This window comes from Ruditapes philippinarum, unplaced genomic scaffold (assembly GCF_026571515.1).
Source record: "Ruditapes philippinarum isolate M1 unplaced genomic scaffold, ASM2657151v2 ctg5529_1_1_1_1, whole genome shotgun sequence".
Lineage (NCBI taxonomy): Eukaryota > Metazoa > Mollusca > Bivalvia > Venerida > Veneridae > Ruditapes > Ruditapes philippinarum.
In genome coordinates, this window is record NW_026856817.1 from 5,123 (window position 1) to 18,316 (window position 13,194).

Here is a 13,194-nt window from a genome sequence, read left to right on the forward strand (position 1 = left end):
ATTCCGGCGCCGAGTATAAATAAACTTAAAACACACTCACTTTTGTTGAAAACAAAACAAAAAAACAACAACACATTTTCTGTAGTAAATTTTTTCAAGTGTTGTAAAATGAATAAGAAATTCCTCTTATGCCGCCGATTATTTTTAGAACACAAACATAAAAGTTCTTTTTTTTATTTTTCAAATAAACATTAATCACTTCAGCGCGCGCAAATATCGTTTTCAAATTAAAGTTTCGTAAGATATGTTAATGACTTCCCGATGCTCGACTGTAAGTAATTTGTATATGTATGCGTTTTTTTTTTTTTGTTTTTTTAATTAAAGCTCAGACTTCCCGAAAGTTGAAAAACTCTGTCAGACATTCGGTCTGACAAACCATGAAAATCTGTCGGACCCAAACGAAATCTGTCGGACCAAATAAAATTGATCAAAATCAAAGAATAACTTGTGTTTGTATTTCTAAGACACTTTTTGTTTTTAATTTTTTCGCCGTAAAAATCGGCACATTCCTTACAGCGCATTTTCATCTCCTCCCTATCATATACCAACGATTCACTGTCTTGCTTGTATTTTTCATTAAATTTTGTCTCAGGTCTATTCTTTTTATCCTTTTACTGCTGTTGTGCCTGTTCCTCTGACGTAGATTTTTAATTTTTCCAAGGTTTGTCACCTTTAGCGACGCCATTTTGTATACATGCGGCTTGGATAAAAGCCGGACAGTCGGACCGATCCGGAGTAAAAACTCGTCGGACCTGATCAAAATTTATCGGACATGTCCGTCGGACCGACGTATTTCGGGAAGTCTGAAGCTTCTTATTCTTTAATATTTTTTATGTATCTCATAATCTGTATTGAAAATTTGAATTTTATTACACATGGACTATCAAATTATGATGTATGCCCTAGAATTGAATAAACTTTCTAATTACACAATACGGGGTCATACTGATCTTTTGCGTCTTTCTCTGAAATAATTATTTCTTTGTTAAAACATATTTGACCACATATTTCTGTCAATTTAACTGTTCACTTTACTTCCGATTTTTTGTTGTACGGAAACACATGTTTCTATTTGTGTTTTCTAATCAATTCGAATCTATAATCGAGTTTTTAATGGGATCACCACCGGGTAAACGACTACTAGGTACTTTGGTCATGTTTTATACCCCAAATATTTGAATGTTTCTATTGGGATTAAAATGAGCATAGTTAAGTAAACAACTGGTTGTATAAAATCCCTGACCTGTCTAATTCTAATTATGAGATCAGTGAATATATAAGACTTTCACTACAAAATATTCCTAAACAAAAGAGCACATGTTTAAATTTATTCCTATACAAATAAAAGATCAGAGTAGGGATCTGTCAATTGCCAAATATCCTTTTATGTTAAAAATTTGATTAATGAATTATGTAAGATGAAAATATAAGTATTGCTTTTTTTATTTTACTAATGTATAAATGTCATATTTGTGCTGGAATTTTGTCGGAAGGTCCTTATAGGGGTTTTGTAGTTAAATAGTTTTTTTTCGGCGATAATGGTTCAAGAATATAATGTTTCAAACTATATACTCATCACCATCAGTGAATTTTTAGTTAAATGTATGCAAAATATTTACTAGCAGCTATGATATAGCGGTTTATGACCGTTTTCCGCGTACAGCCTCCTGGGGTGTACTAATAAGTTAGTTTTCCTTAGTTATCCACGCAAGCATGATCCATGTCTCTGATGTAAGCGACAGTTTACAATTATTTTGTCTTTAAAAAATATTAAGGACTTTTAATGGTTTATAACAACAAAAGAACATGGCATGATATTGAGAATACGGCATTGTATATACACCGGTCTCAAATATCGTCAGTAAGACCGGTGTAACACAATGGGAGAATACGGTGTTGGAAACGTTCTAGTTAATGACCCGTCATAAACAGTTGGTCGCTGCGTAGTAATTGGAAAATTGTTATCAAGAATAATAAAGAATATTTGCCACTAAATTAAAGCATTTACTTTACAAATTTTCATTTATGCTTTTTGTTAAAAAAATATTGATAAAGTTATTATTTTGAAGGGTTTTCATACCAGAACTATTTATTACAGACGTACGCGTATGCCTAAACCTGATTACCCGGCGGCAGTATGACGTCACGGAGTAGTGATTTAAACAAAAATCAAGAAATTTTTCAGAGAATTATTATCTTTACAAATTGCAGATATGAAATTAAAGAATGAAAATATTTTCATATTGTAAATGTCTGTGATGAGTGATGAGTCAGCTTAGAAAAGATCAAGGTACTATTTTTTGACCTGATTACCGCGGCAGTGACCTGATTACCGCGGCAGTAAGATTTGACGAACAGTTATTAACATTGGGTCGGCATAGCCTCCCCAAAAACGGTTCTCTTTCAGGTAATGTAGACCGTTTCTTTGAAACTTTTTTAGTTTTCGCTCCCAACAACTTCTAATTGGGAAGCGTCCGTGCATAAAAATGCAGTTCGTGGTTGGACTTGGAAAAAGACAGCGCCCGTCCAAAATTATCTCGGTGTCTCTTTGACAAGTCTAATTAGTTGGACTATACAATGTATAATTATATAATTATAAGATATTTCTTATCATTCATTTACCTTAACAACATGCAAAGTAAAGTTTATACGTTATATATATTTGTAAAGTGGGCCGAGTTGACCCGTGCCGAGTTGGTATAGGGCCGAGTTGACTCTTTTCCCAACAAATAACACAAGGATCGAAGGCAGAAAATTCGCGATTTGTTAAAAATTGAAAGGGCCAGAACTTTGGATAGAAACATCAGATTTGGATAAAATATGCACCACACTGAACTTGTTTTGCCAAGACCTTTCCAATGATGTATAACACTTATGCCTTTTTGATTTTTTTTAAAATGGGTTGTGGTCTCGCTAACCCCACCCGCTTTTTTCACAAGTGACTTGAAGTCAAAACTTTCGTTTAAACATTGAAAACGGTTTGGCACCGGATATTTCTGGTCCAGGCAGCCAGCATGGATAAAAAACAAACATAACGTATGATCAAAAGTTTTGGGTAGACGTACTTACTGCAGTTACTTCTCTTGTGTCGCGTCAATTTCCAACTTCGTCCCCGGCATGCCCGGCTCGCCATTCATGATGCAAACAGGACGTTTCGGCCCCAAACCAAATCGGCTCTGGACATTTCGGCACTTTTCCGCGAGACGTTTCGGCCCTACTATAGTATTGTTATAGGATGACTTTTTATTAACTTACTTTTCCACAAATCACTTATAATTCGATCTCATATTTTCCTTCATGCTTCACGGAGGCATCCATTTTGCACCGCATACCAAGCGTTGGGTATAGATGGATACCGAAAATAAGCTATTTTCGCGAAAATAAGATCGCGGCTACGAAAATAAGATTTATTTTTGAAATAGTGCATTTATCTGTTTGAATAATTATGTAAGTAATATACTTATGCACAGGGACGTAGCTTGAAAGAAACCAATGTGTAGGCACTTGTGTTAGGGGGGTCCGGGGGCATGCTCCCCCGGAAAATTTTGAAAATCTACATTGCCATAGCTGCATTCTGGGGTATGTTAAGGCATGTTCTGAAGGAAGGGTATTCATAATTTTGCTGAATTTTGGTCACATTTTTTCCATCAATTTAAAGATGAGTGACCATACTTATATCACTAACTCAACGCAAAGCCACTGTGACATTTTGGCAAAAAGAGCTTTTTTTCCGTATATAGTTTTGGGTAATAATATATAAATCCAGAACTATACATTTAAAAAGAACAAATTTATGCAATTTTTTAAAGCAATCATCAAAATTTCAAAATTCAAAATAAGGTTGTCTAAATATATAATTAGAAAATAATGAAAACAAAGATCAACAAGATCGAACCCCATTAACTAAATGCACCCCTATACACCGCACAATCGGTATTTAAATACCAATTGATGATGAAATATCTAATGTCACACAAACAGCGTCGAATACATTTTCTCAATAAGATTTTATGCACCCATAATTCATGAATGAAAACCTTAGTGAAACATATATAGAACATAGAATAGACTGTTTACGTGAAGTCAAACATATAAAGAAAGTAAAGACAAAGCAAACTTACACCTTCAGTAACTCAATAAGTACGTTACCTACAGTAATGTAAAAAAAAGAGAATTCCGAAGAACTTTTTTTATCAAACATTTTTGTAATTTGAATGAACTATTTCGCGCGAAGTAGTGTTAGAATGTTCAAAAATCTATTTCACAATTGTAATAATTACTTTCAGTGTGAATGAATTTGGCATGTCAGAACGCTCATATTCATTTACATGTACATGTTTATTTTAAAAATGTTTATTATCTAAAAAAATCGGATATTTTCAATCATGTTTTTCCTTACATTCTTCCTTTCTTCTAATAATTCTCCATAGTAAGTTACCTAAGTCTCTCTATAGTGATAATTCAACAATCAATTATTCTCTAATTTTTCGTTGTACATTCAAAGAGCTTACAGACTATCCGCAACTTTGTATCTTTATTTTGAAAATTACTTTAGCTGGAGAGGTGTTGTATTACATGTTTTCCAATTCAATCTGAATTAAATTGTTGTGAAATGTTTGTAAATGTTACTTTAAGTGCAATTTAATGAATAAATAAAGTTTCATTAAAGTATAAATTAAAAAAAGAGAATTGCATCGCTAGCGTTAAACGCGCAGGGTTCTCAATAACAGCAGGCCACATGCAGGCCAAAATGACTGGCTGAAATCATCAGTTGGCCTGTTGGAACTCTGTAAGATATACAGTTTTCTTACTTTTATGCAGAAAATTTGTGTTTGAATTACACAAAAGGCCTGCTGGAATTTGCTTTTTGGCTGCTGATGAAAAATTTATTGAGAACCCTGTAAACGTACTTGTATATGTGAATGACGATGAACCGATGTGTTCAAGTCAATTTTGTTGAATAAACTTCTGTTCTGTTCTGTCAAAGGCAAACTCTCCACCACTACGCTAATTAGTGCAGATTTTGATGTGTATTCGAACACATTACTTGTATATATTATATATAATTAAAATACATTTAGAAAAATATGTAATAACACAGATAATATGTTTCACGTTTACTTCAAATCGACTTTATGAACTTGCCAGGTTTCATTTGTGCTCAAGATTTGACGGAGATGAAAACAAATAATTAAATCATGAATACCTTAAGAATGGAAGAGAATATAAAAGACAAGATGTCTAGCCTTCATTCGAAAGATATCGCTTAGCTTCCTCGTCAGTTGTAACTTGTATAAAGCTAGCACTACCGATATCTGGATATGGCCGATCATTGTCGTGCAGTCTTGTAGATTCTAATATTTATATTTTGAATCGAAGCGTTCCAAAAACTTTTATATTGTCAAAAACTTCATCCGTCTCTGATAGGTTTTACCACAGAACAGGGCAACACTTTCGTTATGAAATAAAGCTCTATATTAAGAGTATAAAACTCGATTCAAATAAGCAAGGTGACAGGTCATTTTCTAATATTAGGACCTACACATCTACCGCCCTTACCCTTAAATTTTTATCGCATTTTTGTAATAATTAAATTTTTCATTTTTGAGGAAAAAGTGTAGGCACGTGCCTACAGTGCCTATAGGAAGCTACGCCACTGATGCATTCATTGAATGATTTTACAGCAAATTAAAATTTCAGAACAAAAAAAATATTTTAAAAAGTGAAGTTTGAGCCGAAAATACTCTCACGAAAATAGCTCAAATTGCCGTGTAAAGCGAAAATAAGATCGGGTCTACGGAAATAAGATTTATATTTGATATAATGTATTTAAAACGTATTTTTGCTGTTAATAATTGATTTGTTTGAATGAAATAATAAATTTCAGAACCAAAAAAAAAAAATTTAAATGTGAAGTTTGAGCCCAAAATACCATCGTATGAAAATAGCTCAAATTGCCGTGTAAAGCGAAAATAAGATCGGGTCTACGAAAATAAGATTTATTTTTGATATAATGTATTTAAACGTATTTTTTGGTGTTATCAAATGATTTGTAAAATAAGATCTGTAAGGAAATAAAAGCTGTATGAAAATAATGTTAATTAATTAATACGAAAATAAGGTTACGAAAATAAGATATATTAGTAAATAAGGTCTGTAAACCAATTAAAACATGTATGAATTGATATTTATTTGAAAATAAAACCTGTATGGAAATACTATATGTACGAAAATAAGATCCTATTGAAAATAAGTCTATACGAAAATAAGATCTGTATGAAAATAATGTCTGTATTCGACTAAGATTTTTACAAATGTAAGATCTGTAAAATGAAAATAATATCCTTACAAAAATAAGATACATATGAAAATAAGATATGTAAAAAATACTACCTGTATGAAAATACTATATATACGAAAATAAGATCCTATAGGAAATGTGATCTATACGAAAAAAATAAGATCTGTAAGAAAATAATACCACGAATATAAGATCAATACGAAAATAAGATATGTATGAACATAATGTCTGTTTTCGAATAAGATTTATACGAAAATAAGATCTGTACGAAAATAAGATCTGTACGAAAATAATGTGTGTATAGGAATAAGATTTACTCGAAAATAATATTTATATGATAATAATATCTGGATCAGAATGATGTGAAAAACGACTCTATATGAAAATGACTGTCTTTATAAAATAAAATCTTTAACAAAAATAAGATCTGTGTATAAATATATCTGTATGATAATAAAAATCTGTAAAAAAAATAAGATATCTATATTTTGATATGGTGACTGTGATAAATCGCCAATAAACACCTTTAATGATGGGCTTTAATAAGTGTGTGTCAATTACGATAAGTGCGAAAATCCAATAATCCAATCATCGTATTAGCGCATTGATTGCTGCCGATAGCCATGTGCACGTGTCATACGTTGTATAATTTTTTCCTTGTCTCAAATAAAAAGATCTTGTCCGTGCATTATCTAATTAAAGCAATAGTTATATACTGATCTTTTACTAAATGTAGATATTATTTTTATATTACACGAATTTTAAATTATATTTTATTTTGGTATAAATCATTTCCATATTGATATTTTATTTTCATATAGCTAGATATCTTATTGTTTATAGATTTTGATCTTTTTTTCGTATCATTCTAACACAGATATTATGTTCTTACAAATACAGGCCTTCTTAAAATATTTGTAAAAAATCTTAGTTGAAAAAATTATTTTCATACAGATCTTATTTTCGTGCAGATATATCAATTCATACAGTAATTTTTATACAGATCATATTTTCGTATAGATCACATTTTCAATAGGATCTTATTTTCGTACATATAGTATTTTCATGCAGGTATTTTATTTTAACGTATCTCATCTTCGTATATATATCTTATTTTGACAAAAATCATATTTTCAATTAGATCTTGTTTTCGTACAAATATCAATTCATACAGGTTTTAATTGTTTACAGATCTTGTTTTCGTATAGATCATCATGATTTTCAATTGGATCTTATTTTCGTGCAAGTATAAGTATTTTCATACATATATTATTTTCATACAGGTATTATTTACTAAGAGGTCTTATTTTCGTATAACCTTTTTTTCGTATGTACATAATGTTCATACTTACAGATCTTATTTTCGTAGAGTATTGTATAGATTTTCTTTTTGTATATATTCTATATACAGTAGATCTTATTCTTGTAGTAGTTGTTTCTGGTGTTTTTTTTTCGCACTAGTTAATTCTTGCTTTTATTTTGATGGTTTCTCACTCCACAGTGACTAGCTTTTCTTGTTTTATAAGAGAAAATTTACTTTTGCAATTAATACAATTTTATAAGTTATGATCTTATATTCGTAGTCGCCATCTTGGGTTATTTTCGCATGCCTTCTTTCTATACTATTTGGGATATTTACCATATTTACCGAACAAACGTTTAATATTTCATTACAAAATATTTCATTTTTTATAATTTTATTCATACAAATCATTTAATAACAACAAAAATGCATTTTAATGCATAATATCAAAAAATAAATCTTATTTTCGCAGACCCGATCTTATTTTCGCTCACACGGCGATTTGAGCTATATTCGTACGTATGTATTTTCGGCTCAAACTGTACTTTTTTAGATATTTTTTTGGTTCTGAAATTTTAATTTGCTGTAAAATCACCCAAAGAATGCATAAATATATAACTTACATAATTATTTAATTAGATAAATGCACTATTTCAAAAATAAATCTTATTTTCGTAGCGATATCTTATTTTCGCGAAAATAGCTTATTTTCGGTATCCATCTATACCGCAAGCGTTAAATTGATTGGTCAGTATTGACCTTTTCGAAAACCTAGCTAAACACCGTTTTCCGGTACATTACGGATTTAGCTCTGGGGAATTACGAACACGGCCCGGTGAATTTTCGTACTATTTGTTCTATAGTAAATCAGTCACATTCGAGGCTTAATTCTGGATTCCACTGTTCCTGATGAATTATATACTGTCTTCAACTTTAAACATTAACACTATCTAAGTCCAATGAGGCCCAAAATATAATAGGTTGGCCATCTACTTTTTTCAGAAATCTTCATTCTGTTGTAACACTGTTTAAATTCACCCCTTTAAAAACTCTTGACAACTGGTGGGTATTACCACAGGTAAACGTTGCGTGGCCATGACTTACACTATACCCCCGTTCCCCCTCTACAACCCAAAACCCTAAAAAAAAATTATGAAAAAAAAATAAAATTTTTATGACTAAATTAAATATTATAATATTTTAGTCATAAAAAATTTTTTTTTTCATAATTTTTTTTTAGGGTTTTGGGTTGTAGAGGGGGAACGGGGGTATAGTGTAAGTCATGGCCACGCAACGTTTACCTGTGGGTATTACATGTTTAATCCTATCGCCAACAAATGAATTCCTGGAGAATACACAAAAAAACAACTTTTAAAATCATCATAATATTATAACACACAAAAACTAGACACATGCAATAGATTCACTTTAATTATGACCAATCTAACTAGAGATGACTTAAATTGGGCCACTTCAAAATTTTAAAGAACTACTTTCTAGAACAACGGGTTGGGTCTTATTCCGTACCGGTTGAGACCATTACGTGAATTCCCTACAGCTATGTACAGAAAGTACCGGAAAACGGCATTTAGCTAGATTTTCGAATTCGTGAATTGATAGTAATTAACGAATCGGTTTCTATATTTTATTACTTATCGTTATCCAATCAATTGTAATTCTATTGTTTGCCTAGCTTTACAATTGACAAGAAGTTGGGTGCTGCACCACTTTGGTCAGTACAATAAGGCTCAAGCCTTTACATTTAACTAAAGACTTCGGTCTTGAATCAAACACTACAAAGTGTAAAGTCGACTGCCTTGTCAATCAATACAATTTAGCCAATTATTTATAAATATTTTCTTTAAAAAATTTAATTAATTGTCTCGTAAATAAATATATATATAATGTGGAAATAAATGGGCATTAATAAATTGGTTAATTTATAAAATTGTCTTGACTATATTTACATCCCAACTATACAAACCCACAGAATACATGTTCCTTATCATGACTATAGTTTGGAAAACATTATATTCTCTCTTGAGATTGTCTTTACTAAGACTAAGCTAGACTACCATTTGTTCTAGTTCATTTGTTATTGTCTTCGGTTTGTATATATCTAGTGTAAATCTTTTAATTGTCCTGTGTTGTTTTGTCACTTAATTAATTTTATTGTAAAAATGTTATTTATAAAAATGTCTTTTCACACAAGTTTTCAAGTAAAGTTGTTTAATTGTAAAACTGCAGAAGTGTTTGTTCACATTTATTTTGTTTCAAGTAAAATTGTTTAACTGTTCTGTACCTGTATTTTTGTATCCGTCAAACTTGTCACTGTTAAATAGTTGTTGATGATGATAATTTAATGTCTGTCTCACGTTTTGTTTTGTGTCTTGTTTCTTAATCGTTCAAATAAAATATTATCTATATATGGTGTAAATAATGTTTGTGAATTATATTTTTCAAATAAAGTTAATGTTCTGTTCTGTTTGTTTTAATGAAATGTTATCTATATATGTTGTAAATTATTGTTAGTTTGTGCATTATATTTTTCAAATAAAGTTTATGTTCTGTTCTGTTTATATTGATTACTTTCCGCCTTCCATTCCTTCCCTACTATTATAACCTAGTTCTTATACAAAATGATTATATACATATATAATTGAATTCATTTATTTATTGAAATGCTATGAATATACTGGTTTATAATACAGTACTTATTCTGGGGCCGATTTAGTAAAGGGCCGAAACGCCTGGGGCCGAAACGTCTTGGGTAATTTTGGGCCGATACGTCATGGAACCGAAACGTCTAAAAATCTTCATGACGTCATTTTCTAATCGGAATGTCCTCGGCTATTATCTACCGTAAGTCAAAGCAGCTGCGAGGGCTGCAGCGCTCTTTGATACGGGGCTTGCCCGGCTGTAGACTACCACAGGCACGAGTATCGGACCTGGGAAGAAAAAATATGACCAGATTGATAAAAAAACCTGTGTTCATCTTAAAAGTGTCCAAAAAAAATTGATAAAAAAAACCTGTGTTCATCTTAAAAGTGTCAAAAAAAAATAAATAATAAAATGTAAATAATGACCCCCTTTAAAAATATACTATAAGTTAAGAGTAGCTTAACTTATAGTATATTTTTAAAGGGGTCATTATTTACATTTTGTTTTTGTTTGGTTTTTTTTTACACTTTTAAGATGAACACAGGTTTTTTTATCAATCTGGTCATATTTTTTCTTCCCAGGTCCGATACTCGTGCCTGTGTAGACTACAGTACATGTGTATATTTAAAAAGGAAATCAAATAAGAAAAACAATTAAAAATATATAGAATTATACACCTATAGGGTATGTAAGTCTCGTCATGTGACTTGCGAGATTTCACGATATTTTGCACTTCCGGGTACAAACAAATATCAACAACATTGCTTATCTATATTGGGTAATACTTGTATGTCGGTGGGAAAGTAAAACTTACATGGAAAAGCAAATGATATGTGGAAATTGGCAGAGTTTTTTGTTTTGTAACGAAATGCAAATGGTTTCATCTTGTGAACAAGTATCAATGAAAGACAACTTCGTATAATCTTCAGGTGGGTGTGTCGTTTCAAATTCGGTTTATCCCAATAAATGTTGTAATATTTTCATTTCCATGTAAATCTAATAAATTTGTTTTTTGATACAACATCATTCGCATCTGACACTAGACTGGTGAATTTGATTTTATCAATTTTCTATAGCGCTACATGATTATCTCTCAGAAGTATATAATGTTTAGAAATTTCGGACAGCGCATATTTCGGATAAACGTTTCAGTGTGATTATCAGTGTGTTTTAGTTGAATATATTTTCTTCCAACTGAAAATATTATTTATTTATAATTATTATCTTTATAAAGCACAAACAGTCAAGCTGTATAATTATAACCAATTTAAATTGTCATAAAATTCAATGAAATATTTTGCTCCTGTAGATATTTTGACTGAGGACAGTGGTGAGATGAAAGACGTCAGTATCCATTGTAAATACACATGCATTCTCTGCTGTAAAATCGTTTTGGTAAGAAATATATACTTAAAGCTACTTAAACTACATTAATGAGAAATAAATATTATTGTATAACATATAATGTTCTCGTTTTTGTAAATAATTACAGTGTAGCTAAATAAACAAACAGTATGGCATATGTAGTTAATTCATGTTAAATACTGTTTAAAGTATTTTTCTCAAGTAAGTGGGTCATATTTTTTAGTTAAATCATGTTCAGTAAATGGTTAAAAGAACTTAGTCACTATCACTTTTTTTAAAGTTGTCAAAGCAAATCTACAAAAACTAGGACACCAAGAAGTGTTTCTTCCTTTTCAACATTATTTTCTATTCATGACAATATGAAAATGATTGAAATTTATAGCTGACCAATTATTATTGCTTTCAACTCATGATAAATTTTCTTTATATACAGGTATGTGATTTCATGGTTAGATCTTGAGTACTTGTCATGGCTCTTGATTTATTTTGGAGTGTTCACCATCAGATTAGACCACCAGGCATAGTTGAAAGGAAATGTCCATACACAGTGTTGGAGTACATAGTGGTAGAGACATGGCAGTCCATTACAGATTTTGACTGAATTAAAGCTTCTTAAAGCTCCATGTCTTGTGTAAACTGTCTGACTGAATGTTTGTATTCTAATAAAAACTAAGGTTGAAGACACTTCAAAGATATATGTCAGTGTAAAAATGTTAAACAAAATATCTGTCTTTATTAGAAATAAATAACCTGTCTTTATTAGAAATAAATAACCTGTCATTTGTAACTTTGTATTAACTTAATTATTCAAAGATAATTTATCTTCTGCAAATGGCTGCCCAAAACAGTTTCAACCTGGCATCATGTAGTTTCAAAACAGTTAAGATAGATTTGTTATAAACAGACTTGTAAATTAACAGGAATGGTAAAAAGATAAATGTTCAGCATTAAAATGTTTCTATCTTGATTGAGTTTCATTTCATATTATCACCATGATCACTGCAATTGTAAAAGTAATGTAATCTTTAACCATTATTTAAATATCATAAAATTATCTCAAAGAAAAACTTGTTTCTGAGGCAAGATGTGTAAAATTCCTTCCAGTTATAGCCTTTCACTGCTCTTAGAAAAGCCATGATTTGCATTGTACATGGCAGGTAGTAATACCAGAGTAAACAATATTAATGCAATTCATCTGTGTTGAGTATTCTGTAGCAAAACACTAGCTTGCTAGCCCTTGTAAGCCCAAGTCTCTCTCTTAATTGGAGAAGACTTGCAATTCTGCATTCCTTGAAGATTTTAGTATCAGAGGTGTAGTTATTACATACCATATACTTCTTTGGGTTTCAAATTACCTGTTTTATAATGTATTGAACCTGTTGACATTTGACCAAAAGTGAATTATCTATACAATACATGCAAAACTTAGGGTTTGCACTTGATACAAAACAATTACATCACTGATACATTAATATACCCATTGGAACTGTTTCAAAATTGTCAATGTTTCAAAAAAAAAACACCACACAATGCTTTTAACTTCTGTCCTGGCATGTACATATGT

General features: G+C 30.9%; 1 long non-coding RNA gene across 1 annotated transcript; it reads left to right on the top strand.

Annotated features, from left to right (window-relative positions):
• Positions 1-10,940: 10,940 nt before the first annotated feature.
• On the top strand, positions 10,941-12,417 carry LOC132747775 (uncharacterized). Its single transcript, XR_009628161.1, has 3 exons — positions 10,941-11,194; positions 11,575-11,660; positions 12,064-12,417. It is a non-coding gene; the product is annotated as an uncharacterized LOC132747775 (long non-coding RNA).
• Positions 12,418-13,194: the final 777 nt, after the last annotated feature.